This window comes from Rousettus aegyptiacus, unplaced genomic scaffold, assembly GCF_014176215.1.
Source record: "Rousettus aegyptiacus isolate mRouAeg1 unplaced genomic scaffold, mRouAeg1.p scaffold_m13_p_4, whole genome shotgun sequence".
Classification (NCBI taxonomy): domain Eukaryota; kingdom Metazoa; phylum Chordata; class Mammalia; order Chiroptera; family Pteropodidae; genus Rousettus; species Rousettus aegyptiacus.
The window spans coordinates 122,524,104-122,552,098 of NW_023416307.1; the positions used below are offsets into that span (position 1 = coordinate 122,524,104).

General features: G+C 33.8%; 1 protein-coding gene, 1 long non-coding RNA gene and 1 other non-coding gene across 6 annotated transcripts in view; 1 reads left to right on the forward strand and 2 right to left on the reverse strand.

Annotated features, from left to right (window-relative positions):
• Nucleotides 1–27,995, reverse strand: part of TMCC1 (transmembrane and coiled-coil domain family 1) — a 178,285-nt gene that overhangs the window by 98,209 nt on the left and 52,081 nt on the right. The gene's annotated exons all lie outside the window — the stretch shown is intronic.
• Nucleotides 1,227–27,995, reverse strand: LOC107498673. Its single transcript, XR_001594118.2, has 3 exons — nt 20,462–27,995; nt 2,492–2,495; nt 1,227–1,240 (listed from the first exon to the last, which is right to left on the reverse strand). It is a non-coding gene; the product is annotated as an uncharacterized LOC107498673 (long non-coding RNA).
• On the forward strand, nt 15,363–15,465 carry LOC118602325. Its single transcript, XR_004950671.1, has one exon. It is a non-coding gene; the product is annotated as a U6 spliceosomal RNA (small nuclear RNA).

Below are 27,995 nucleotides of genomic sequence, written 5' to 3' on the forward strand. Positions count from 1 at the left end.
CAATAGGCTTTCGTTATGCAACACCACGTCATTTCAGAAAGCCCCCTTTCATTCATGCTAAATAAGCATTTAAGACACCAGACACTCAGTATGGAACGAAATATTCCCTTCACATAAGGATGTCACAATCTACTAAGGAAATAGAAAACTTAAACAGCTGTCATTAATGTGGCAAATGCTATAATAGCAGGGACAGTAGTGGCACAAAGGAGGGAGTAAATGAACTTTCTGTGGGGCAAGTCTTAAAGGTGGAGTCTTTAATGTTGAATACAAATTCTGCAAATGATCAAAAAAAGGGATAGGCATTCCATGCAGTGGAAAAAATACAAATTAAAAACACAGAGGTGTGAATTTAGGTAAGTAAAATTGTTTTTCCATGCCAACGAAGAAACATGTTATAAGTTTGGAGTGTTCAGAATTTTATTTTGTTTGTAAAATGGGAATGTAGATTGTAACAAAATTCATTCATTCCTTCTTTCTAAATTGCACCTGTTTGTTAACTAGTTTTTCTTTAACCTGCCCAAATGAGAATGGCCCATTTATAAGTAATAACGTGATAGGTTCTCTCTTTATGGAAGTTACAATTCTTTCAAAGCAAAGAGGGAGGAAATCTATTTTCAAAAAGTTTAGTAAATACTGCTCCCAGTTTTAGGATTCCCTGTGGCAATTCAAGCCCCTTAAATGAGGGAGATTTCTGTCTTGCAAAAATGAATTTCTTTTGGGAATACCACAACAGACACCACATTTTATTTACCTAAGACGAAGTAATTTGTGTAGCTGTTGACAAAACTCCAAGTTACTGTCAATATAAATACCCCTGAAAATAGTACAATTTACTTAGAAGTTAAAAGTTGTTGATCAAAAAATCTGAATACTTCATCTATTCAATTTCATAACTCATTTTCATTTTGATGGCCGATTTAAAGAGTAGCCAACTATGTCAAATAATATTTCGGTAAACTGGGCATAGCTTTTTAAAATATGCTAAATTAGGGTTGCCTCCTTTTATATCAGCAATGTTTTAGGGTTTGCATTAAAATCCCCCTAAAAAACACACGCTATCCATCACCTGCAGTGAATACGTATGAGGGAGAGAAGCAAAGAGGAGATGGGAGTTTATTATGTGCCTACTAAGTGCCTAACAACTAACATGATATATACGAAATATTTAAACGCTATAAAATCAAGTCCTTAAAATAGTTTACGAGATGTTTTATGTGCTGGTCCCTGCTTTCCCTCTCTAGACATCTCACACTACTTTCACTTAACTTCAGATCTCAGCTTAGACTTCTATTTCTTTAGGAAAGCCTTCTCTTTTCAACACTGGATAACTCCTTTCTCCACCTTACCAATTGATTCCTCCTCACTATACTGTATTTTATTTTCCTTGTCTGCATCCCCTTCATCAAAACATAAGTTACTTAGGGGCGGGGACCTAATATGCTCATAATGATATTCTGGGACCTACTAGGCCCTTAAATAGTTTTTGAATGAATGGCTTAAAAACATAAGACAGTTCTTGATGGCCCTATAAAACTTTAAAAAATTTCTAAGACATTCTGGATTTCCTTCTCTCTCAACCATCTCCCACAAATTCCCTGATCTTTCCACCTAATTAAATTCTAATTGTCCTTCTATTCCATTTGAAATATTTGTCAATTACTTATCTTCCATTTATAAATGACTCATATAATTTAACATTTTCCAATAAAATGATTCCTATAAAAACTCAGAAAATACAGTAAAATATAAAGAATAAGAAAAATTGTTAATAATATCACCATATGGAAGAAACCACTACTAGTTTTAATAAATTTCCACTACTAGTTTTAATAAATTTTCACCTGAGATTTTTCTTTATTTTTAACTACATAAGCAATTTATGAATGTTTATTATTGTAACCACTGTTATCAGTATATCCTTCTTTTACTATGGATTTATATACAATTTACTTGTAAAAGTATGCAGTAGTATCAGTAAGCTAGCTTGGTTTGTTCTTAACCCAACTAATACACATATTATTTGAAACTTTCTTTGTTATGGTTTGAATGTTTGTGTCCCTCCAAATTTCATATGTTGAAATTCTAAATCCCATTGTGATGGGATTAGCGCTCTTGGTAAAAAGAGAACCCACAGAGCTCCCTAGCTCTTTCTAACGAGTGAGGATATAATAAGTCTACAGCCCCAAAGAGGGTCCTCACTCAGCTAACTCTAGTGGCACCTTGATCTCGAACTTCAGCTTCCGGAACTGTGAAAAATAAATTCTGCGTATTATAAACTACCAATTTGTGGCATTTTATTACAGCAGTCCAAACAAAGACAACCGTTTTTTAAAAATTCAACAATTTACTTAGAAAATTTTGTCAGTAGATATGGGTCTCCACTATTCAACTGCTGCACAGTAATTTTCAGTATAGATAGAACAGTTAGTCATTTTCTCGTTGATCATTATTTCTACATTTCTACTAGTACAAACAATACAACCTATACATGCCTACTTTTAGATGTGTGATTTTTTTTTTTCTCCAGGATATAAGATATAATCCTATTACCCACTCAAGGTCCAGCCCAAACTCATTTACTTTAGAAGCCAGCCCTGTTCATGTCAGTTCACTGTTATTTGTTTCTGCTTAACTCACAGTGATAGTTCTTGTACTTCTATATTTGCTACATAGGTCCTGCAGTGTTTTTTAGTTGTTTATGCATCAAGGTTGTCTTTCATCAAATTAAAAATGAGCACCTTGAAGGAGTACATCTTATATTTTCTGTATCCTAATTGCACAGTACCTTACACAGAGTAGACAGTTAATAAATATTTGTGGAATGCCCTAAAAACCTTAAAAGAAAACATGCTCTTGTCTGATAGGATTGATATGTGACTATTCTATTACCTTATTTCTTTAGTTCAATATATAAGATTACAGAATCTCTAACAATGGGTTGATCTAAAAAATAAATTATTATTTAGCGTTATCAAGCCATGAAGACACATGTAGGAACCTTAAATGCATATTACTAAGTAAAAGAAGCCAATCTGAAAAGGTTGAATATTCTAGGATTCTATCTATACGACATTCTGGAAAAGGTAACACTATGAAGACAGTAAACATTTTGATCAGTGGTTGCCAGGGGCGGTGGGAAGAAGGAAGGGTATGAATAACAGAGCATCAAGGATTTTTAGGGCAGTGAAAATACTCTGAATGATGCTATAATGGCGGATACATGTCATTATACATTTGTCCAAACCCAAAGAATGCACGACACTAACGTAAATAAAAGGCTTTGGATGATTATAATGTGTCAACATAGGTTCATCAATTTTGACAAATGTATCACTCTGGTGGAAGATAATAATAATGGGTGAGACTATACATATGTTGGGGCAGGTGGTATATGGGGACTCTCTGTACCTTCCTCTCAAATTTGCTATAAACCTGAAATTGTTCTAAAAAAGAAATCTCTTTTTAAAAAATATAAATTGATTTAATTCATCGAAACACCTGGATGGATTAAAAACAGTGAACAACCTGAAAAGGAAATTAAGAAAACAATTCCATTAAAAGAGCATCAAAAATAATAAAATATTTAGGAATAAACCTAACCAAGGAGAAATAACTTGTATGCTGAAAACTACCAAACATTGCTGAAAGAAATTAAAGAACACACAAGTAAAAGGAAAGATATGATGTGTTCATGGAAGACTTAATATTGTTAAGATGCCATACTACTCAAATAATCTACAGATTCAACAAACTCCCTATCAAAATCCCAACAGCATTTTTCACAGAAATAGAAAAATTCATCTTAAAATTCATATATAATCTCAATGGACTTCAAACAGCCAAAACAATTTTGAAAAAGAACAAAATCGGAGGCCTCGTGCTTTCTGATTTCGAAACATATTATGACATACCTACAGTAATCAAAACAGTATGGTAAAGAACACAATCCACAGAGCAAAAAGGCAACCCATAGATGGAAGAAAATATTCGCAAGTCATACATCTAAAAAGGGGTTAATGTCCAAAATATAAAAAGAACTACTATAATTCAACAACAAAAATTGACCTGGTTTTTAAAATGGGCAAAGGACTTGATTAGACATTTCTCCAAAGATGATATATATACAAATGGCCAACAAGCACATGAAAAGATGATCAACATCACTAACATCAAAGAGATGCAAATCAAAACCACAATGGGATATCATCGCATACCCACTAGGATGGGTACTACTGAAAAAAACAGAAAATACGTATTGGCAAGGATATGGAGAAAGTGGAACCCTTGCATACTGTTGAATGGGACTGTAAAACAGTGCAACTGTGGTGGAAAACGATGTAGTGGTTCTTCAAAAAATTAAAAATATAAGTACCATATGATCCAGCAATCCCATTTCTGGATTTATTTCCAAAAGAACTGAAAACAGGTTCACAATAACTGAGGGGTGAAAGCAAACCAAAAATCCAATGACAGATGAATGGATAAACAACATGTGTTATATACATACAAAAGAGTATTATTCAGTCTTAAAAGGGAAGGAAATTCTTGGTACAAAATGGATGAACCCTGAGGACATTGTGCTAAGTGCGATAAGGCAGTCAGAAGAAGACAAATACTGCATGATTCCACTTACATGAGGGAGCTAGTGTAGTCGAATTCATGGAAACAGAAAAAAAGAATGGTGGTTACCAGTGGCTGGGGGAGAGAAGAGAGGGAAAGATTTTTAATGGGTACAGAGTTTCAGATCTGTAAGATGAAAAAGTCTAGAGATATTCACAACACTGTGAATATACTCAACACTAATAAATTTATACACTGAAATATGGTTAAATGGTAAATTTAATGTTATGGGTATTTTACCATGATTTGAAAAAAGTTAAACTAATCATTTCTATTTCTAAGTATGCCCCTTGATTTGGCACTTTTATTTCCTTAAATCACTTTTCCCTTTTGTACTTAGGCATAGAGATCAACCAGCCAAAAGATGTCTTCTTCCAGAAAAATGGAATATTCTCTCAATGACAGAGCATTCTCTCCAGATAGAAATAAAGAGTTCTGACAATGACATATCATTGCACAACTTTTAAAACCCAGTACCAAAAAAATGGTTTATTGCCAAGAATCCTTATACATGAACAAACAGTGGCTCCTTTCTGATTTATTCTTTATAATACCTCATTACTCATAATCACACAATGTTAAAAAAATCCTTTAAAATATATCTCTTTAGTCCTCATCTAAATTCTATTTCTCATAGTTGGCATTTTAAAAAGGACAAGAATTACATTAAAAAATAACCACAACACTAAATTAAATAATTTTAAGTCTCAGGTTTTGTTCTTTCAAGTGGTAGGTACCCCATGCAATTGTTTACAATGCCCAGAGTAAGTTAAACATGAACATTACCACAATCACAGAGACAAAGGAATTACTCTTCCCTCATAGATTACAGAAACATCTCTAGCAGTGAAAAATTACATCAAATGATAATACTGGTCAAATAAAAGACCCAAAGATCACACATAAGAATGGTTAGCGAACCAAGCAACAAGAATATTGTTTAGAATTGTCATGTGTTCCTAATCAGAGAAACATTTTAGCATTATGAAATGTCATTTTTTATCTATAGTAATACTTCTTGCCTTAACATGTAATGTGTGCGATATTAATATAGCTTTATCATCTTTCTTTCCATTAGTGTTTTCATGGTATTATTTTTTCCTATCTTTTACTTCCATCTTGTGTTTGAAAGATGTGTTTCTTTTGTCCCATGTTTTCTTTATTCCTTTATTCTTCTTGTTTCTTTTCTATTTTTAATATTCCACTTATCTTAGTTTGTGATACATTTTTTGTTATTCTTTTGGTGGTTACCTTGCAAATTATACTATACATTGTTAACTTATTACATTCCATCTTAACCACATTCCAAACAAACCAAGACCTTAATAAAAACTTAACTCCATAACCCTCCACCCATCCTTTTTGGTATTGTATATTTTATCTCTACAATGTTTTTAAACCTCAGGGACAGTCATATTATCTTTTTTAAGCTCGACTATTAAATAACCTAAGGAAATACACATAAAAATAGTATACAGAGTAAAGAAAATTAAGTGATACTACTCCAGCTAAGTTGGTATTTGCTGCATGCTGGCAGCCAGGTGCTCAAAGTGGGTATGTATCTAAATTCATAGGCTTTGTGTACTGAACTGGCACCCTATGGAATGTATAGCCTCCAGCTTCGGCACTGTGTAGCTTCTAGAACATCACAGGAACCCTGAAGCAGCTCTAGGACCTAATGGTTATACCGAATAGAGACCTCAACTCTGCTTACTTAGCACAACATCATTTTTATCTTTTCCCTTCCTCTTATTGGAATGTTTCCAAGAATGCTATAGAACGAATTCTTTTATTGGGCAGAAAGGTCTGTTACCAACACGTTAAGGTCCTTTAACTATTGTTAAATCACATAAAACTACCATTTTTGTACTCTTAAAACTGTTCAAATATTGGTGATTTGATATGGTTCAATGTTATGTTTAAGTACTAAAACCTAATAAAAAACAGTTTAGTTAAACTTAATACAGGTTTCCTTCATCCAAATGGAGATATGGAAGACTAAGCTTTAATATCTAAAATCAAATTTTAAAAAGATTATTCTGTCCATGACAATCTAGGCCAATGAAAAGAGAATGCAGTTCTTGTTTAGCTATTCAGTTAAGAGAATGTAAGACAGAAGAAAACTACAAAACTGATTTTGCTATAGAAATGCTATTTTATTAGTGGCTATAGGAAGGAACAAATGGATTCTAGTCTTTGTCTTTTCTACTTCACAACAGTGACTCCCTATATTTCAGCAGGCTCTGTATGTGCTGGAAAAAAAAAAAAAAAAGGCTAACCTGAATTACAATCAGAAATAAAAACTTCTGTGACTTCTACTTTGGGAACATAGAACCCTGTAGAGGGCAAGTCTATATCAAAGCCCCCCATATTTCTATTGTAATAAAAGAATCCTTAGAAGAGAATTATTGGATTAAACGTGAAGGATTGAATTTATTTATCTTGGCTTTCTACTAAAATTGAATAATAAAAGGTATATACTCATAAAGGCAGAGAAAACTAGAGAGGAGATAGCAGTAGATAGATGTAAATAAAGCTTTGGAAGGTGAAAAGTGGATGGCCCAGTAATAAATAACTTAGCTTTCAGTTTTTCTCCCGTAAGATAAGTACTTGGCAGGGTAATGGGTGGTGTGGAGAATTAACAGGAAGTAAGCCAAAACTGTAGAAAAGGTCAGGTCTTGGAAGTATCAGGGACTACTCTAAAAAATGAGGCATACTGTTGGGCCTGAAAATAGAAGGACTGGCTAAAAGCATTTATAATGAGCAGTTAGATCAGCAGGTCATACCCTAACACACAGTTAGGCAATCAGTCCAGAGGTTTACTTTCTGGTGAGACTGAAACAAGGGACCAGAAGGTTTCTAGAGTGAGAGACTCCAGACACAGATGAATGCTGGAGTGAGGTCCACTCTGAAGACAGAAGGTTTAAACTGATTAATGAGAATTTCAGTTCTCTTCCTCCTACTCTTGCAGAACTCATGGGGCCAGGCTTATAACCATCAACATCATTCACCCACCTCCAAGGCAAGAGTTTGAATAATTCCTCTGGGAAAAAACTGACTGAAGAAAAGACCTACAGATATTGACAACTGGAGGGGGCTCGATAAATAGGGTCTCTGCCCAATTACTCTCTAGTAAAAAACAATTGAGCTACAAGTCCTCACAAAGCAGAGCTTCCCACAGCATTTTAACATCTCAAATATGAAAAGACAGCCACGAATGACCAGACATTTGAGAAAGGCCTCTAACAAAAAAAAAGACAGACTAAAACAAACACCCAGAAAAAAAGAAACTCCAAAGAGACAGAAACAATATAGAAAGCAAAAGGAAATGGCCTGAGAGACAAAAGAAAACAAAAATCTATAAAATAAGTATTCGCAGAAGAGGAAAAAGCACTTAGAAATTAAAAATGATACAAATAAAATATGTACTAGAATGATTGGAAAATAAGTTTTAAGAAAATTTCCCCAAAATGAGAATAGACAGAAAATAATAATAATTTAAAAACTAAACTAAATGTTATGTCAGGAGATCTGACTATGACTGCCAAGAGTACAGAAATAGAAGTGGGAGAACTGCATGTCAACTGAAATTGAAAAATCAAAAGAAAATTTTAAAAAGAAATATTAGTGGGGGGGGAGAAAATTAAATAATACAAATGAACTACAGCTACATAGAATAAAATGGATCTTAAACACACTGCATCAAAAAGACAAATCATAGATGATTACATAAGCTATAATTCCATTTTATAAAGCTCCCAAACAAGTAAAACTAAATAATAGTTTAGTGTCACATACACATGTAATTATTTTTTAAAAGTAAGTGAATGAAATACAAAATTTTATACAGTGGGAGAATCACATATAGAGTTCCATGGAGATGGTAATATTCCCATTTTTAAGTTGTGTGGTAGGTTCAAAGGTTGTTTGTTATTATGTCATAACTTACATAAGTTTATTTTTATACGAATAAAATACTACATAATAAAAAATTTAAAACAAAGTCAGCTGTTCTCCAATTAGATAAGGACTTGACAGGTTAGTGGAAGGTATAGGGTAAACAAATTTTTGGTTTTTGATGGAAAATATGTAATACTTTTCTAAAACTAATGTTTCCAGATCTAGTCTTCAGAGTTTTCCAGATTGAAAGAACCTACCTACAAGTACCCAGCCCAAAATCCCAACAAGACTCATACCAAGGCATACAATTGTAAAACTTCAGGATAACACAGAAAACCAGAACACTCGTTAAAATTAGAAAGAGAAAAAGAGGTGCTACACAAAAGATCGAAAATCTCCACTATGGTGCCAGACTTTTCAACAAAGAGCGATATTAGCACTAGAAGATAAAGACAAAATGCTTTACAAAATTCTATGGGAAAACTATTTCCAACCTAAAATTCCAGTCAATGAAATATTAAAATAAAGTATTAGAGTAAAATAAATAAATTTTGAAATGGGCATCATTTCTGAAAAATTATCTTCCATGCATCCTTTTTCATAAGGCTCCTAGAGAATGTGCTTTATGAAAAAGAAACAAACCAATTAAAGAAGATTACATGAAATCTGTTTTTTATTAACAGATGAAAGAGTTCCAGGAAAAATGGTGTACAACAGTCTTATAGAGCAATCAATTCAGACCAGATAAGTGAGGGCTCCAGGAGGTATATCACTAAGAAAAAGATGAAACTGAGTAGAGTACATGTTTTTGAAAATATTGAGAGAAGATTTATAGTTCTTTCAGAATTTGAAGATAACCAAATTATAGATATAAAGAACAGTAAAAACTGAAGCAATTAACTCGAGACAAAAAAAAATGTATAAAAAAGGAAATGTAATCATAATAAACTATAAGGTGTAAGCTGTAAAGAATTTACACTGGCATACTGTAAACAGTATATTGAAATTTAACTGAAATTTTAGTAAGATGTGGGCAGGAGAGATAATAAGATCTAAGTTACCATCTTTATTGTAAGAAATCAATAGATATCTAAAACAAAACAAACAAAAAAATAGTATATGCATGTTATTTAGAAAATACTTAGATAAATTCCAGAATAGTTAAAAGTTTAAATATGGTTGCTTGAAGGAAATGGAAAATTGATAGAAAGTTCAAGTTACTAGAACCCTGTAATGGCATTTAAAAAATTTTTTATACTATGTAAAAAACATAAAGAACTTTTTAAAAATTTCCTTGGGTTAGAGATGCTGAAAAAATACTTGTTTATGAGAGTACTAAAAACCTGAAAGGTAGGAGATAATAAATGAGCCTACGAAAATTTCACAAAAATTTTAAAATAGTACATTCAGAAGAAAGTAGGATGTTTTACACTTCTAATTATGTTGCAAAGAGATGGCTTTTAAATCCTTGATTTCAACAATTCTCTGAAGTACTAAGGACACGGACACGTATCTGAATACTCATGTCTTCATTTCTTTGTTCCTGTAGCTTATTGTTGGCCTAAAGTCACAATTCAATCTTCTTTTGTCAGAATGCTTTTCAAAGCTTCCAGCTGTGATTTCAAAAATGGTACTAAGACAATACAGAATTGTCTTAGAAGCCACAGACAGTGAATAAGAGATACAAACAGGAAGAAAAAAAAAATCACAAGGATACAAATCTTTAAGGAGATAGGCAGTTATCTATTAAAAAATATATTTAAACACTCAAATTACACAAAAAAAAGAATGGCTTTTGATATTCTCCACACCGAACATGTGATATTGTAATTTATAACACGTATATATTTTGGTCTTCTGTCCCAGTGTCTTTATCACAGTTCCTAAGACTCTTGGAATTTCCTCAGGGTTAAGAGGAATTGGAAAATCTTTTGTTATAATATTTAGTCTTTCATCCTTAGTTCCTGAAATAGATTTGGAGCATAAAAGTGAAATGGGTGTCTCATTATTCAAAACAAGACCCTTACAATTACACCAGAATTTTTAATAATAAAATGACTTTTAGAAAGCCCCTAGGTAACCTAAGAATAAGCGCTGGTTGCCAGGGGAACCAACCAAGTGATCAGAGGATTGGAACTTTCAGTCCTTCCCCAACTCCTGGGAAAGGACAGAGGTACTGAAGACTGTGCTCAAATCACCATAGGCCAATGAGTCAATCAATCATTCCTATGTAATGAAGCTTCTACAAAAATCCCTAAACTATGGGGTTTGGAGAATTTCCAGGTTGATGAACACACGGAGGTCCTGGGAGAGAGCATGGAAGCTTACTCTGTGCATCTCTTCCATATGGCTGTCCTTGAGCTATATCCTTTTGTAATAAACCTGTAATCTAGCAAGTAAAATATTTTCTTGAGTTCTGTGAGCCACTCTAGCAAATTAATCAAACCTAAGGAATGGGTTTGGGGAACCTCCGATCTATAGCCAGTTTGTCAGAAGCATACGTGAAATCCTGGACTTGCGATAGGAGGCTGGAGGAGGAGGAGAGGCACTCTTATGGGACTAAACTCTTAATCTGTGGAATCTGACACTATCTTCAGATAATATAAGAACTGTATTAAACTGTAGGACACCCAACTGGTATCCCAGAAAACTGACTCGTGTGGAGGAGGGTGGAACCCACACATTTGGTAACTAAAAGTGAAGTGTTCTATGTATTTAAGGAGAGAGACACAGGAATATTCTTTCCTTATACAAACATCAATGCCTTTTGCAAAAAATTTTTTGCCAGTTTCAATGGCAGCTTGTTCTTTTTTAACCTCGTTTTTATATAAATCCCAGTAAAAGAGTAAAAATAAAATTACTCAGTAAAGTTAGTCTAGATGTGACAAAGTGTGACTCATCTAAATCAGAAAATTTACTTATTCAAATTGACTTTATTTAGTAAAACACTAGAGCTACAAATCCTCACAAGGATGAAAACAAGATGTAACAGTCAAGCTAGTCTTGATTTCTGTGTCAATCCACAAAAGATGACATAGAACTACGAACAAAAACAAGGGATACAAATCACAAACAAGTATGTAGATCCAAGTCCGGTAATTTATACTGCAGCCTAAATTCTCCTGAGCTACATTTATATCATAATACTTTTATTCCCATCCTCACAAAACTAAATGTCTGACAACAGAAAATAGCCGGCATTCCATCTTCTGCAAAGAAACATAAACAAATTCAATCCATACCCTAAGGCCCTCTGGGCAAACATTCCTAGGAAGAATATATTAATCTCACAAGTATTTAACTGCTTAAACTTGATTCTAATCATAAATTACATAAAGACAATGCATGACACCTAAGAAATCTGAAAAATGGATGAAAACAATCACATTTATAATAACAAATTGGGTAATTGTTTTCTTTAGCTGCTCTGCATCCTTGTAGCAGACAACAGTTCCAAAGAAGAGAAAACCTACACACTGTTGTTCTTTTGCATAGAAGAATGTATAGTTGTGCCCTGAACAACCTATAACCTTCAAAAACAAGTTTAATGTTGTAAAGCCTCTGGTGAACTTAAGCCAGAAAACAGTGTTTAAGATATTCTAGTCCTACATTATGATAAGGTAGTTATTTAAATGTGCATGTACATACATACATATGAGATTTTTGTTAATAAATCAAGAGTATGCTCCCTAAGATTGTATGTGTTCTAGTAAGCTTCCATTTCACTTAAGTTCTAGAAAACATTTTCCACAGAACAACCACATGGAAGCGGTTACACCAATCTTCAGTTCCTCTGATGCACACTACTCCATTATTAGGCTTCTTGTAAAGAAATACTCAGAAGTAAACAGATCAGAATTAGGAATTCCTTTCACTTTTATGGCCATTTATCTTGCATATTTTATTTTTAAAAGGAAAGTGCTGCTGTGGTAGAAATCTCAATAAATGTAGGATTAACCTTAAAAAACAAATCTCAAGTTTTGGTGATTCTCATATTCTTTCTAAAATAGTAATTTTATATGTTAGAGGGAATTAACAAATTGAAAATATGTTTACTAAGTCATCTGCGATACTATACACTTTAAAATATTGTATATGATTCTACACCTCCTTTAATGTTTCTTTTTCTCTTCTTTTGGTATAATGAAGCAGAGTTAAGTGTTAAAGGTCATTGCTGGAATTCCTTACAACATTTATATTTATTCTCCCATATAATCAGGCTTCGGGCTTAAAAAAAGGCCTTACAACTTTTTCCTATGTGGAGATGGCTTGAGAATCCAAAACCATCACATTTCTAAAGAAGACAGCAGAGAAGTTCTGAGCAGAAGATTTGGATAAAGAAGTTGAACAATTTCCCAGCGTATTCCTGGCCCAAATCCTCATCCCAACCCAACTTTCGTGCAGTGTTTTAAATCTAAGTGTTCAACCTGTGAATTCCTATTAAAAGTCACAGAATCTTAGAAGGAATATCAGAGGTTGTTTAATCCAACTTTCAACTGGAGTTATGGACATTTCCTACCACATGCATGATATGTAGTTCTCCAGGCTTAGCCTGATCACCCCAAGGCAGACTATCTCAAAACTGGACAGTTCTATTGTAAAATATGTTCCTACGTTGTTCTAGTGTCGCATTCCTAAGGCAAGTATAAATGATTTTCATATTTCCCAAAAGTTCTTTAGAGGGGAATTATACTAATTTTTAATCTTGGTCTAAATATAAGATACAAGCAAGATAATCCAATGGGTTGTGGAAAGAAAACATTATAACTTCCATCTCTATTTTGTACTTTATCCTTTTATTTTTTGTTATATAACATATATGATATATAGGAATAAGTATATGTGTATGATTTACAATTAAATATAAAAATATTGGAGACAGGCTAAAAGGTATAGGTGAGAAAATAATTTGGAGTTCACTACACTCGATAGTTAAGGCCCTTTATTTTAAAAAGAAATAGGCCATAGGGGACCTACCTATATAATTATGAATCAGCAATAGATATTAAATGCTCATAATAAGTATACCATCAACCAGGTATTAATTATTTATCATCAGAACTTAATGGCACCCAAATAGTCTTTCGAAATAACAAAATATAGTGGTTACCAGAGGGTGGGGGTGGCGGAGGAGGGGAGAGATAGACGAGGTTAAGGGAGCCAAATATAGGGGGGAGGGGGCAGGTGACGTGAGTAAAGGGGATCAAATATATGGTAGCTGAAGGAAAGTGGACTTTGGGTAGTAATCACGCAATAGAATATACAGATGTCAAATTACAATGTACACCTGAAAATTATATAATTGTATTAACCAATAAACTTAATAAAAATAAAAATTAAAAAAATAACAAAATAATAATTTTCTTGGCAATAAAGTGCAGAGCTAGTAGCAGTAAAATGCATTATCTGGCTCTCTATTACACACTCGACATGCATCCAACAATTTTGCACGAACACACACACACACCCAGAGGGACATCTTTCATCATCCCTCCAACCTGAATCTAAAACTTAAGACTATTTTGACTGAATTTATCTACATTTAAAGGCTTGGCTGATTCCTCAAAATATTAACATTGGAAGTGATTCCAAGAAGATATCAAGTCCATTTCAATTAACATTTACATGACATTGTTATCCTTGAAATTAGCTTTTCAAGGATTCTACTGCTTAGAGCATACTATCAAAATGCTTTATTGACCAGATATAGGAAATACTCTGTTTTTGAAGAAAATGTTCATGTTATCACAAGTAATATTCTAAAAACAAGGCAAGGAAATGAATAATGAGTCTTTGGAGAGCTGCCATATCTAGGGTCTTTAAAAAGGAAAACACATTTAAATTACATTAGGTTTTCAAGGCACATTTTCAACTTTCTGTTATTTAAAACCAAAACAAGCTATTGACCAAAGCAAAAATCCTACAGCTATTTACTAACCATAAGAATTCCTGCAAATTTCAAAATTTAGGCCAACGTTTGTTAAGACTTAGTTCCAAAACCTGGTTGGTATTTGAAAATAAGACTTTGGAAGTATATTAGGATTAACCAAGAAATCTGTATTTAAAATACACTGCAAACAGTAAGAATCATTAGTATAATGCAGAAGAATTAGCACTTTCATCAAAGATTACTCTCTCAGTAGTACCAGAAGTTATCAGCAGAAGGTCTCTAGAAATCATGGTATGAAAGCTTCCTAACATCTTTCCCAAGTAAACTAGTAAATGAATTAATTCCCTAGTACTGATACTAGCTAAAAAGGAGGCTTAAGTTCAAATAAAATGGTCAACATCTAATTAAGACTCTAGCTCAGAAATCAAATCTGGAAACTTCTCTCAAACTAAAACAATTTACCCCAAACCAGGAAAACAATATTCGAATGTCATATATAATGCTTTCCAGATTACAACTCTGTATTGTAGGATCAAAACTAACAACTGCAACTGAAGTACCAGCACTTCAGAATACTACTTTAAAAAAAAAATCAATGTGAAGTCTAAGAAGATCAGGAAATCACAAATATGATGGACAGCAACATTTGCTATCTTACTATCCTAAAAAGAAAGAAATTGCTAACAAGAATTTCTTCCTCTTTGGCCCCTGTAGACCCAGACCATCCCACATCACCACATCTGATTTCCTGAGAGATACTGTATTCTTTTACCTCAGTAGGCTAAAATTTCTATTATTCTGAGCTGGAAATTATTTTTTTTAAAGACAAAATTTCTTTGAGTTTCAGAGATCACCAAACAGATATTAAAGCAATGTTTTGCAAAAAATAAAAATATGAACCAGTACGACTGAGTATTCAAAATTATGATGTGAAAGAACACCCTAGTGATTGTTTCAGCAGCATATATACTAAAATTAGAACAACAGGGAGAAGAGTATCATGGCCCTTGAATAAAGATGATATTCAAATTTGTGAAGTGTTCCATATTTTCCATGGACTTCTGGGATCCTTACAGAATTGTTAAAACCATAATTTTAAGTCTGTGACTATCAAGAATCTACTTGATTTAAAGTTTCCCAGGGGAGCTCAGGCTCCAAATTCACTCAAGCATCTCAAGGAACCCCAGAATCTCCTAGCTATAAGATATTTAAGCCATTCTTTAAGTCAGCTTTCTCTTTGAGTTATCTACTCCAGGCCTTATTGATGGCTACAAGATTATTTTTGGCAAGAAGATTCACACCAGCAAAGCATAGTGGTCAAAAGCATGAGTTCTGGAGCTAGAATAACTTGGTCCTGACATCCAGTAAAATTCTTACTAAGTGAATTTGACAAATGATTTCAACTTCGATCTTCTGTTTCCTCACTTATTGTTTTTGAGATAGTAATTCCTCACATTATAGTGTCTGTATTGAGGATTCACTACTGCATTCTAACACTTAGAATGCTTGATCAATATTTGTTGAATTAAAAAAATAAAAAAAGAATATCCCATAGACTAAGAAATATTAACCCAGGGAAAGAACTATTCAAAGGCACACAATGTGAAAGCGATTCAAGCCTGCAGAGGCATTACATATTCTGACTGGCCTTAATTGGAGAAATGTAGAGAACCAGATTTCAGTTTAATAAGAGGCATCTACAAGTAGAATGGGCTTCTTAGGCAAGATAACCATTTGGGGAGAATGTTACAGAGCTGAATAAAATGACATTTGAAGTCCCTCCCAGCCTAAGATACTGTGTTAATAAAAGGCTCAAAAAGAAAAGTGAAATTCCAATACTCTTGTTTTACCCCTCCAGATGACTAAAAGAACTTGGCAGAGGAAAAATAACCAAAAACAGAACTAAAAATTATCATTGCTACTAACTACTAGATTACCTGCTAGTGAGAGTACCTCTCTTTTCCTACTTTAATGCATTGTTTGGAGGTTAGGAAAATTGTGGTGACTTCTCTCGTGGTCTTTTGACAACAGATATGGAAAGCAATGAAAAATTTTTATTTCTCTTATCTAAATTTCTATTTTTTTCTTCTCTACTATAAGAGTTAGTTATCAGGCTTCAAATCTTGCTTTAATTAAGATATCTGTTTAATTTTTTTAAATGTTTTAGGAAAATTAGTTTACTTAGCTGTATTTTTCAACTAATTTGCAGGTTAGTAACTTTTTGGCAGTCTAGATCCTTCTAAGATCTTCTATACTCTCTGCCTTTATATTACACTTTTCACACTAAGTACATGATAAAAATTTACAATATTGAGTCATCTGTGCTGTAGTAGAATAAGCAAATAACTTAGACTCAGCCATATTAGGTCTCTGGTCTTAGGCAAATTTAAAATTTTCCCTAAGCTCTTATTACCTCGCTTGTAAAAATGGAGATAGGACCTACCTCCAAAAGCTCACAAGCAACTTAAAGTAAGTGTGTGTGTGTGTGTGTGTGTGTGTGTGTGTGTGTGAGAGAGAGAGAGAGAGAGAGAGAGAAAGAGAGAGAGAGAGAGAAGGTCTTGCATACACAATATGCTCAATGAGCTGAGTATGATCCCATATAATATTAAAACAAATTCACTTCCACGAAACATTCCTACAAAGATTTTTCAACTACTTGAAAAAATTCTCAATTATTAAATGGGTCATTAAAATTCTTAACTATAATTCTGCAACATTATGTTGTGGTTAATGTGAGACTTAATTTGACCTCTCTTTTCCCACCTTACCTATCAACCTCACAACAGAGAAATAGTTCCATGGAGACTGTTTATTTAACTGGCTAGCTCACTAAATCAAAAAGGCTTTTTCTTAGATACTGTAAATAATTAATTACTTTTTTCTTATTATTTTGTTTAGATATCTGAGAATCCAAAATGTTACTGCTCATATTGTAATGAACAGTATTAAAATAACTCTAGAGAATCATTACAGAATTTTATTTCCACTGCTACTCACCTGAAAAAGATGACAAGTTATTTAAAATAACATAAGAAACTCCCCCCTCCCTGCAAAAAAAGAAAAACCAAATGAGATAGTGATGAAACCAGCCTTTGTCACTGCTGTTAGAGTTCTAACCTCATCCAAACAACATGATCTCATTACCAATATCTGAAGAGGAAAACCTTTCTTTTTCCCTTTTCTTGTCCCCTACTCGACAGAACTAGTGTTCTTTGATTCTATGACATGGTTAACAGGGTAAAGAGGTAAGAATGCTGAACACAAAATCAGAGGTAATTCAGGGATCTGTAATAGCATTCATAATTAGTTGTATAACTTCAGGCAGGTTTTTATATCTTGCGCCTAGAAAATGAGGAGCTTGGTTAGGATTACCCCAATGAGTCTTTGCTAATCACCTGGCAACAGCCAGTGATCTACTGGCTGAAAATCACTTGTGTTGTAAGAGATTCATTTTGCAATGTAATGTTTCTTAATTCTTAGTTTCCTCATTACTACAATTTTGAAATCTGGGTCAGGGCTCATCCCAGTAAGATGTTACTATGATAAAATATATTTGTCAGTTCTTAATAAATATTTGACTTGACCTTTGGCTAGAAATATGAATATTTTTATAACCTATAAACCAGCAAATCCTTGTTAATTCTTTTCGTAAAGAGATTTGTCATAAAGTTTTAAACATCAAACATCTTTTATATATGTTAAATGATTCTATTAAGAATATATTTTCAAAATCTATCTATAAAATGAGACATAATTAATGCATAATATATGTATATGTGTATACATAGTGATATACACACACACACACATATATATACAGTGACTCTGAAGTATGTAAGTTCAGAAGTGAAATGTAGTCTGCTCCCATTGACTGACAAGATCATAGGTCATGATGACGTAACATCAAAATAAGTCAATTTTTAACAAATACTAAGCCTAACATTGTGTTAATTTGGCCAAAGTTACCTTTCTTGAGATAAAATGCTGTACTATGATCTCTGAAGAAAAATCAATCTGTTCTAGTGATTACCTTATATATGATTCTGGACTGTTCTTACATCTCTCTGTATATCTACCTATGAGTCTAGAAGCTAACAGTTACAAGGCAAGACCTTGTAACAGTGTTCTGGATAAACAAAAGAGTAGTAGACTTTCCATACCAAAATTATCTTCCCTGAATCCTAAGATTCAAGGCTACTGATAAAGTACCCAAATCTCTTGTGAATAAAAGTAGAGTAGAAGTTAGGTCACTTACTATATTCCTTTAGAGGTCTAAATCTATTTTATAATATAAAGGAAAAGGTTACATTGAACTTAAAAGAGTGAACTTAACTTTGTATTTGTACTACGTTGAGCCTTCATCATAAAACCTGTTGCTTGGAACAGAAGGAATGTAACTCAGATTTAAAAAAAAAAAAAAATTTTTTTTTTTTTTTAAGAAGCATCCCTATGATGATAAACTGCATAACAAATTTACCAAGGTTAAGAACACCCTATCTACACCTTCAATTTCACTCTTAGGACAACCACATTAAATGTCAACATACTATCACTGAAGATAATCACAGTATCTTTTGAGCCACAACATAAATATACTGTATTAAAGGAAACACACATTCTGGACTTCTGAGCTGGGGTCAATAAACCTAAAAATTACATGCTTTGGCAACCACGTTTTGCTCTATGAAGTAATTTTAAGTGAGAACAGGGAATAAAATGTTCCCTTTGATAGTGTCAGCTATCTAAATATACAGAACATAGAGATCTCTATTGATTTCATCAAATACAATTTTTTAATTGTTTTGTTGGAAAATGAACATTATCTTACTAGCTCTCCCAATCAAATCTTTGGGTTTCCATTGTCTATTCCATTTCCATAATCATCAATTTGGTTCAGTATTTACAAAGAACACCTACTACTACTATCTCACAGGCACTGTACTCAATCCAGCCCATATCCTAATGATCTCCTGTACCAGTTACTTATCAAGTTATAACCCCCTGTTTATCAACATCCTTGTCAGCAGGACAGTCATACCTTCACTTCTGTCTACTGATCCTGGCCTAGAAGCACCACCTGGTGGTCAGCAACAGAAATTACCCTTCCCACTACCTTATTTCTTCCCCCTTTGGAGAACAACAGTACACCTGAGCTTTCTGGTTTTGCTCACAATTCAACTAATTCACTCTCAGAACTCTCCTTTTCATTTGAACAGAGCAAGATACCACCTTGCTATGATTTGCCATGGAGGGCAGAGTCCCTCATTTATTAACCTTAGGTAATACACAAACTCCAAGACTATAAATTTGTTACTGATTAAAAATAGAAAGAATAGGTTTTTGAGAGGTACCTCAAAGATGAACTTCAGAAAGCAGCAGACATTGTGCTCTGAGTGCCTTTTCAGGTGAATACTTGCCAGTGGCGCTTGCAGCTGCAGTATTTACCCCAAGATAACTCACAGATTACAGTACTAATCTTACCCTCAAAGTCTGCCATGAAATATCTCCCTTTTATTTTCACATCGCTCTATTATATTGATAGTCTTTGGAAACAAATAACATCATTCTATTTATATCATTCTGTTTTTAGTAGTAGTATTTCTTTATGAAATGTAGTAATTCTCGATCACTGAAAATGTCAAATCCTAGAAAACGGAGCATTCCTACACATGCTGTTAACATCGTTCTCAAACAGTTAGCTGAAGATTCATTTGATGAATCCAATTTATGTATACATTTGTTACATTAGGATTAGAAACAAGTCTGTTTAGAAGTAACTCCAAGAACAGTCTTTATATTTTATTTTCACGTTGAAAAACAGAGTGAGGTTTGCTTAACCACAATAAGATTTGCTTCAGCCTCAAAGAGCATGTTTGTGTATAATTAAATTAATGCTGTCGGCAAGCTGTACTTTTTTTCTAAATGGGAAATGATCTAATAAAGGAATACAGCTCTTTCTAAATTCACCTATAAACAGCAAAATGATGTAGTGAGCTCTGAGATAACAGTAACCTTAATAATAGAGAACCAGGATCACTAAACTCAAACTTTCAAAATTTTCATCACCTACCTTCTCCTTTCCCTCTATGCTTCCAAAATTTTCCTCACCTACCTTCTCCTTTCCCTCTATGCTTACTCTTTCTCAGAATTTATGGCAAAAAAAAAAAAAAATCTCATTCTCTGTTAGTTTTATAAAATAAGGCTATTTAAATAGCATTAATTGATATTACTTCACTATGTAGTTACCACTGTAATTGTGAAATAGTATATATTTCATCTGGATTTTGGAGAAATGAAATCCTGGGGCTAGCCTGGTAACCTACAAATAATTCTAACACTGAAATTCAAAATGACTTTTCCCATAAACGATTGAATAAGTTGGTGGACATTTATACTATATGACAGTAACTTCTTAGCTCAACTCCCTAATACCTTGGCTGTTTTCTTCCTATTTTATTCCACCATGAACATAATTGTTCCATAAAAATTTAATATATTTTCTACATGCAAACCCCCTAATCTGTAATGAGAGCTCCCTACATCCAAACACATCACCAAAATTATTTAGTTTTGCATCCATAATGATAAAGACATCAACCCAAAATTAAAATTTTAAAATTCGGCTACATATAATCATACAATATTCAATCTTATCGCTCATTACTTACTCTAAATGTCTTACCAGTCCTCGTACTGGTTAGGCTCTAGGGTTGTGCGTGTGATATAAATAAAGATAACTAATGCATGGTCCTAGCTCTCCAGAGGCTCACTTTTGGGGTTTTCTTTTGTTTATTTGTTCTGCTTTTTTAATGCAAATCTCAGCTATTTTGAAACTTGAAATTTGCATGTATTACGTTGTCTTACTGTGGAGAAGATCTATACTGACTGTGCCTCACACCCCTAAGAAATCCTCCAAGGAGTATATACTCTATAAAACCCACTGATAACTTGACCCCATACTTAGCTCTCCCTTTTCTGAACTTCTACTGCCCTTAACTTCAGTAACATCCAATTAAATACTGTTCTCTATCAAAAGTTTTAACTGCAAAGAATGGGCTGTAAGTATGCAATAGAAATTGATCACATCAGCACTCTAACTCTAGGTGGTCGAGCAGAGCCTTGGGTGATGGAATCAACAACCTCACTATGAAGACTACAGACTCAAAGACCAAAGTTGGCAAGATACTTTAATTTTTATGTGTGCTATGAAAAAGACTGGGAACTAGAGCAAGTTTAATTTGAGGAATTTTCAAATTTGAAGTAACAGTAAATAAAATTTAGTACAATGACTTCATCTTGAAAACGAAGGAAATGAAACCTAGAGAACTGAATTTGTTTAAGGTCACGCTGATATTTAATAACAGAAGTAAGACATTCTTATAATCTAAAACCACGGGTTCCTGGCTTCTGGTCTTGATTATACCACACTGCTTCTTTAATTGCCACTTATGTAAATCTTGCCACCCCAACAAGACTGTAAGGTCTTCGAAAATAAGGCTATAACATGATTTATATGTAGCTCTCACCTAAGATGGAAGTAAGCAAAGTATGGGCCACGGCCCAGATACTATCCACCACAGCCAAACCCAGGCATGTCAATTCATTTACAGATTGTGGGTAGCTGCTTTCATGCTTAGAGGTGGAGCTGAGTAGTTGCAAGAGAGATTATATGGTCAAAAATATTTACCTATTACTATTTGCAGAAAAGGTCTGTAAATCCCTGACCTAAAACAATGCTAGGTCAAACATTCAATAAACACTACCAAACACTGTGAGCAAACACTGGGGGAAAACATTTCTGATCCTTTGGTGTTTTATAAAAGATATAACAGAAAAGCATGTAAACTGAGATAGTACCATGAAAGCTTTTAGTACACTTAACCAAGTTTACACTTTCATCTATACAATTTTTTACATTCCGTACCATAGACTCAAAGACCAAAGTTGGCAAAAGCACTAAAGATCAGGTAGTTAAGTGACTTGCCTAAAATCATTCAGCTAGTAACTGGCAAAAACAGGATTGAAGCCTTTAAAAAAATGTTTTCATTATAATCAGGTGAATTTTAATGAAACAAATACTTTCCACTCTTTGAGAGTGAGGTATAAAAATTGACTTTATAATGTTACAAGTAATCTGATTATTTAAAAGTTTGATTCACCATAAAACAATTATAGTAATGCAAAAACTTGAGGGAACTAAACCCACTCTGAATTCACAGATCTCCTTTTTCCTCTAATTCTGTCCATTTCTCCCCTTGATGTCATCACTTTGTTTTTAAACACTAACATTATCCTTATACTGTCGTACCTTAATATATTACACTGAAATTTCAAAGTATTTACTTAAATAATCTCAACTTACACCATGAAATGTATACTTGACTTCTGGACCACTATGAATCTTACCACTGCTTCAAAACATGGCCTATCTCTATCTTACTGTCATAAAAACAAGTATTCAACAGCCATCTCCTTAAATTTCCTTAAGATTCTTTCATGAAGTCTTCCACTGTAATAACTTAGTAGTTTTTCTAAGATATTTATGTTGCTGCATAAAATCTACCTCAAGGCTCACTATTCTTTTCTTCATGGAGAACCCCTGTCTCGGTGCAATATACTGCTAATCAACTCCACTTGCCTATTTAGGACCTTCAAAATCTTTCAAACTGATCATTGTTAATCTCTTGCTTTGATCCCTCTGACTACTCTATTTAAGGCTGCTAAGACCCTGGTTTCAGCCATCATCACTTCTTGTCTAGATTCTACAATGGACTCCTCATTAATCTCCCAGCTTCCATCCTTGACCCCCTGTAGTCTATTCACACAGCAGCCAAAGCAATTCTTTTTAAAAACAAGTCAGAAACACCTCACTCCCATACTCAAAATCCTCCTATGGTTCCCCATCTCATTGAGAATATAGCCAAAGTCCTTACAAGGCCTTATGAAGTCATACCTGATTTGGTGACCTGTGACCTCTCACCTCATCTCTTACTAAAAGTAGTCCCCCTTTATCTATAGTTTCACTTTCTGTGGTTTCAGTCAACAGAAGTCCAAAAATATTAAATGGAAATTTTCAAAAATAAACATTTCATAAATTTTAAATTGAGCACCATTCTTAGTGTGATGAAATCATTAGGTTATAGCCTAAGGCCAAGTCACAGTGCTACATCATTCACCTTGCTTCATCTTATCACATAGGCATTGTTATCATCTTACACAAGGGTGAATACAGCACATTAAGATATTCTGAGAGACCACATTCACATAACATTTATTATATAATTATAATTGTTCTCTTTTTATTAGTCATTATTATTAATCTCTTACTGTGCCCAATTTATAAATTAAATTTTACTATAGGTATGTATGTGTAAGAAAAAACATAGTAAATATAAGGTTTGGTACTATCCACAGTTTCAGGCAACCACTGGAGGTCTTGAACACAGGGGTATGGACGGAGAAGGGGGCACTACTGTCCCCTGCTCATTCAGATTTTTCATACTGGCCTCCCCACTATTCCTTTAACATCAGGCAGGCTCCCACCCTGGGGTTACTTTGTCCGACTTGAGTACTTATTCCCCAGATAGCCAGCTACATGACTCTTTCATCTCCTCCAGTCTTCACTCAAATGCCACCTAAATGAGGATTACTTTTATTATCCTTACACTGCAACTTATCTCCTCTCCATACGCACTCCTGATGTTATTTCACTCTGATTTTTTTCTTTTTTTCTATATTATTTGTCATCTCCCAATATAACATGATTCATTTATTATATCTATTGTGTGCTATCTCCTTTAATAGAGGGTAAAATCCATAAGAGTAGAAATTTTTGCCTGTTTTGTTTTTTGATGTATCCTAACTACCTAGAACACTGCCTAGTACATAGTACGTATTTAATAAATATTGGGGAGATAGTAAATAAATGCTATTCCATTTCAAAAATTTACCCATGTACATTCTCAAACTAATCAGATATCCTTTCTTGCTCCCTACATCTATTTACTACTAATTCATTAAACAAACCAAGGTCAGAAGTATTAGGCATGGGGAATTCAAATAAGAATAAGATACAACCTCTGTCCTCAGGTAACCCTTCTCTTTACTTCCATCATCCAAACTTAAACGTGATCTCGACTGGACTGCAATGATAGCCTTCTGACTCATCTATCTTCATTCAATCTAAACCTACTCCAATCCATTCTCCATGTAAAGATAGTGATATTTTCCCAATGCAAAGTTGATACTGACCCCCCCCCTTTTTAAAACACTTTGATGGTAGTCAATTCTTCATAGATGGAGAAAAATTCTTTAACGTTGTCAGGAAATCGCTGATATGATTCCTCTCTCTCTCTCCAGACTTAAACAGTGTGTACTTGCCCGTGCACACGCACGCATACACACCACACCTGCCATTCTATCCTATGCTCAGGAAACTTCCTCCCATCTTAGGGCCTTTGACCCTGCAGTTCCCTCTCCAATACTTAACTGGTTATCCTTCAGATCTCTATCACTTCCTCAGGGAAGCCTACCTCGACTTCCTTAACTAGGTCAAATGTCCCTATAATGGCTGTAGTAGCACTTGTCACAGTTGGAAAATTTCTTTAATATGTGTCCCCATCTGATTAGAAACTCCATGAGAATAAGGATAACATCTCATTTTGTTCAGGTATCCACAGTACCTAGCATTATCAGATACTCAATGTATAGTTGTTGAATGACTGATTCAAAGAAAGTATAACCAAAATATGAAAATATGAAAAACTTTAGAGGAAGAAAAAATGTGGGAAAGGAGTGTGAGTTGCTCTGAGGCAGGGAGCAGCATGAGGCAAAGAAGTCCACATGGGCTAAATCATGGAAGGCTTTCCATGTCATTTTCAGGAAATTTCTTCCCCTCAGGTAATGGTGGAGCCAGTGAAGGATTTTTAAGCCGTGGAAATGACGCAACTTGTTTTGCCTTACAGAGCATTCTTACAAGCTGCATGCAGCATGGAGAAAGGATTTAAAATGGCAATGAGATGGATGAAGGCCCAAACTAGTGCACTGATTTACAAATGAAGAAAAAGAGCAATCTTGGGGACACAAGATTAAAAAGTGGAAGAGGTCAGGATAACTTTAAGGTTGCCAACATGGGTGACTGATAGCTCCAGAAAGTCAGATACAATGATTCTCAAACTCATGGGCTGACTACACTAGAATCATCTAAGGCCTTTATTAAAAACACATATTTCTAGGCTCCATACCAGACCTCCTAAATCAAATTCTGGGATGGGGCATGGAAATCTTATTTGCAACTAGTGTCCTAAATGATTTCTGTGTGTTCACTCAACTTTGAAGACAACTGAGACAGAAAACATACTAGAAAACAAAAAGCTTTATGAGAGATGATGATGATTTTAAATTTGGAAACGAGTTTGAACTGTCTATGCAAAACAACCAACAAAGAGATAACCAATTCTGAAGGTCATTGGATTGGTCAGGTTGGAGACCAAAATTTGGCAGAAGCTAAAATATGACAATATTTAAGCTCACAAAGAAGTGAAAAGAGTGGTATGGAGTATGGTTAAAACTCCAAAGGACACTACACTTAATATGTGGACAGAGAAGATGATTTGCTATTTATGCAAAAGGTCTCTGTGTGCAAAATGTTGTCTTGCTGGGTGTTGGGAGGGATATAAAGCTAATACATGGCATCTGTCTTACAAGCCGTTGCAGATAATTCTAGGCTTCTCAATACATCAGCCAAAATGTCAAAGGCCTTATCATTCAAATCCATAATATACCTTGAAAAAGTATAAGTTTATTAAGAAAACACTAATTAGTTTTATTCTCAAGTCTTTAATTTAGAGGATATCCTTATTTTCTATTACCCATATTAACATCTCAAGGTCCCTCCTTTAACACTTTCAAAGATTCCTCTGGACAGAATTAATTACCTCTTTCCTAAATATACACATTTTTATATTGCCACGTAAGTGCCACTTATGTGGCAATATAAAATATATGTGGCACTTATGACATTCTACCTTGTATGATATTGTGGAGGCAACACAGTACTGCAGAAAGAGAACTAGTATACAGAAATCAAAAAATTCACCCCTTATTTACAAGTTGTGTGCCCATGAAATCTGTTTCCTAGTTTGTGAAATAATGACAGTAAGAACCTTTGTTACCATCTCATGGAATTATTAAGATCAAGTGAGATAATTCATGTTAAAGTGTTTTATTAAATTCACAAGTTACTTTCTTTATGTGCATCTTATCTTTCCTGCTAGTTTTAAAAAACAAGAGCTAGGATCAAGTGTTATACATGCACATCCACCACAGCATTTTCCAGAATATCCTGCATATAACAGGCACTCATTAAGTTTGATCAAATATATTGAATAGATGAGATGAAACAAATTTATACCCTACCTATATCTGAGGCAGCTGACATGCATGCTTCTTTAACCACTCTAATTGACTATCCCACCAATAAATTTTGTTTTCCTCGCTCATACCATTTCCCTTTCTGAAATAACCCTTCTTTCTCCTAATCCCACATACTCACATATCTAAATCCTATTTCTCCTACAAAACCCAAATCAAAACACCCACCTTCTCCTCTTAGCTTTTTATTCACTTCAACCAAGAATGATCTTTCTTTTCTCAATTTGTCCATACCCCTTAAACATATACTGTTTTATGTTGTTTGCCATATCACTAACTAGACTATAAATTCAGAGTCCAGGATCAGAAAGTTTTCAGAGATACCCTGGAGAACTTCAAACGTAAATAGTACATATAAGAGAAACAATCTTATGCATCAGCCATTTTTAAAAATCTAACAAAAGGATATGAAATAAGACCACCTTATGTATGAAATGCTAACGCTGAATCTTCATAAATTAAATGCCAATAGCTTATTGTTTCTATTATAAATACAAATGAAATTAACATTTTAAAGTACACAAAGAAAAAATATACTTAGTTCCTGTGTATTCTTTGTATCTCCCAAGTACTTAGACCAATGTCTAATATATAAAAATAGGGAGACACTTTGGTATGGTAGGTAAAAGCGGTTTTTAAATCAGTGCCTAGCATACAACAGTTACTAAAACCTAGCTACTTAAAATATAAATAGCCTAGATTTATTATTACAGTTCTGAAACACTTTATTTGTGAAACAAGCTAGCTGGGAAACCATGGACATACTTAACGTCTCTATGCCTCTGCTATTTCATCAATTTGAAAAAAGAGAAAATACAAAAAATAGGGCAAAAATAGAATTAATGAGAAAATTATATAATGTGTCTAAAATACACTGCCACATAATAAGCACACAATGAATGGTAGCTTGCACTATCATCACTACCAACCAGGTACTCCTGAATTATCTCTTGATTAACATTTCATATATTGTTTTACATTAAGGAAATGACATTGGAAATTTAAATATTTTCATTTCTCCACCTCCAACTCAATATATAAAAACGGTCAACACAAATTATGGTATTACTACAAAATATATTGTAACATTATGCAATCAGTAAAAATCTACAAAGAATATTTATGGATATCTAAAAATGCTCATGATAAA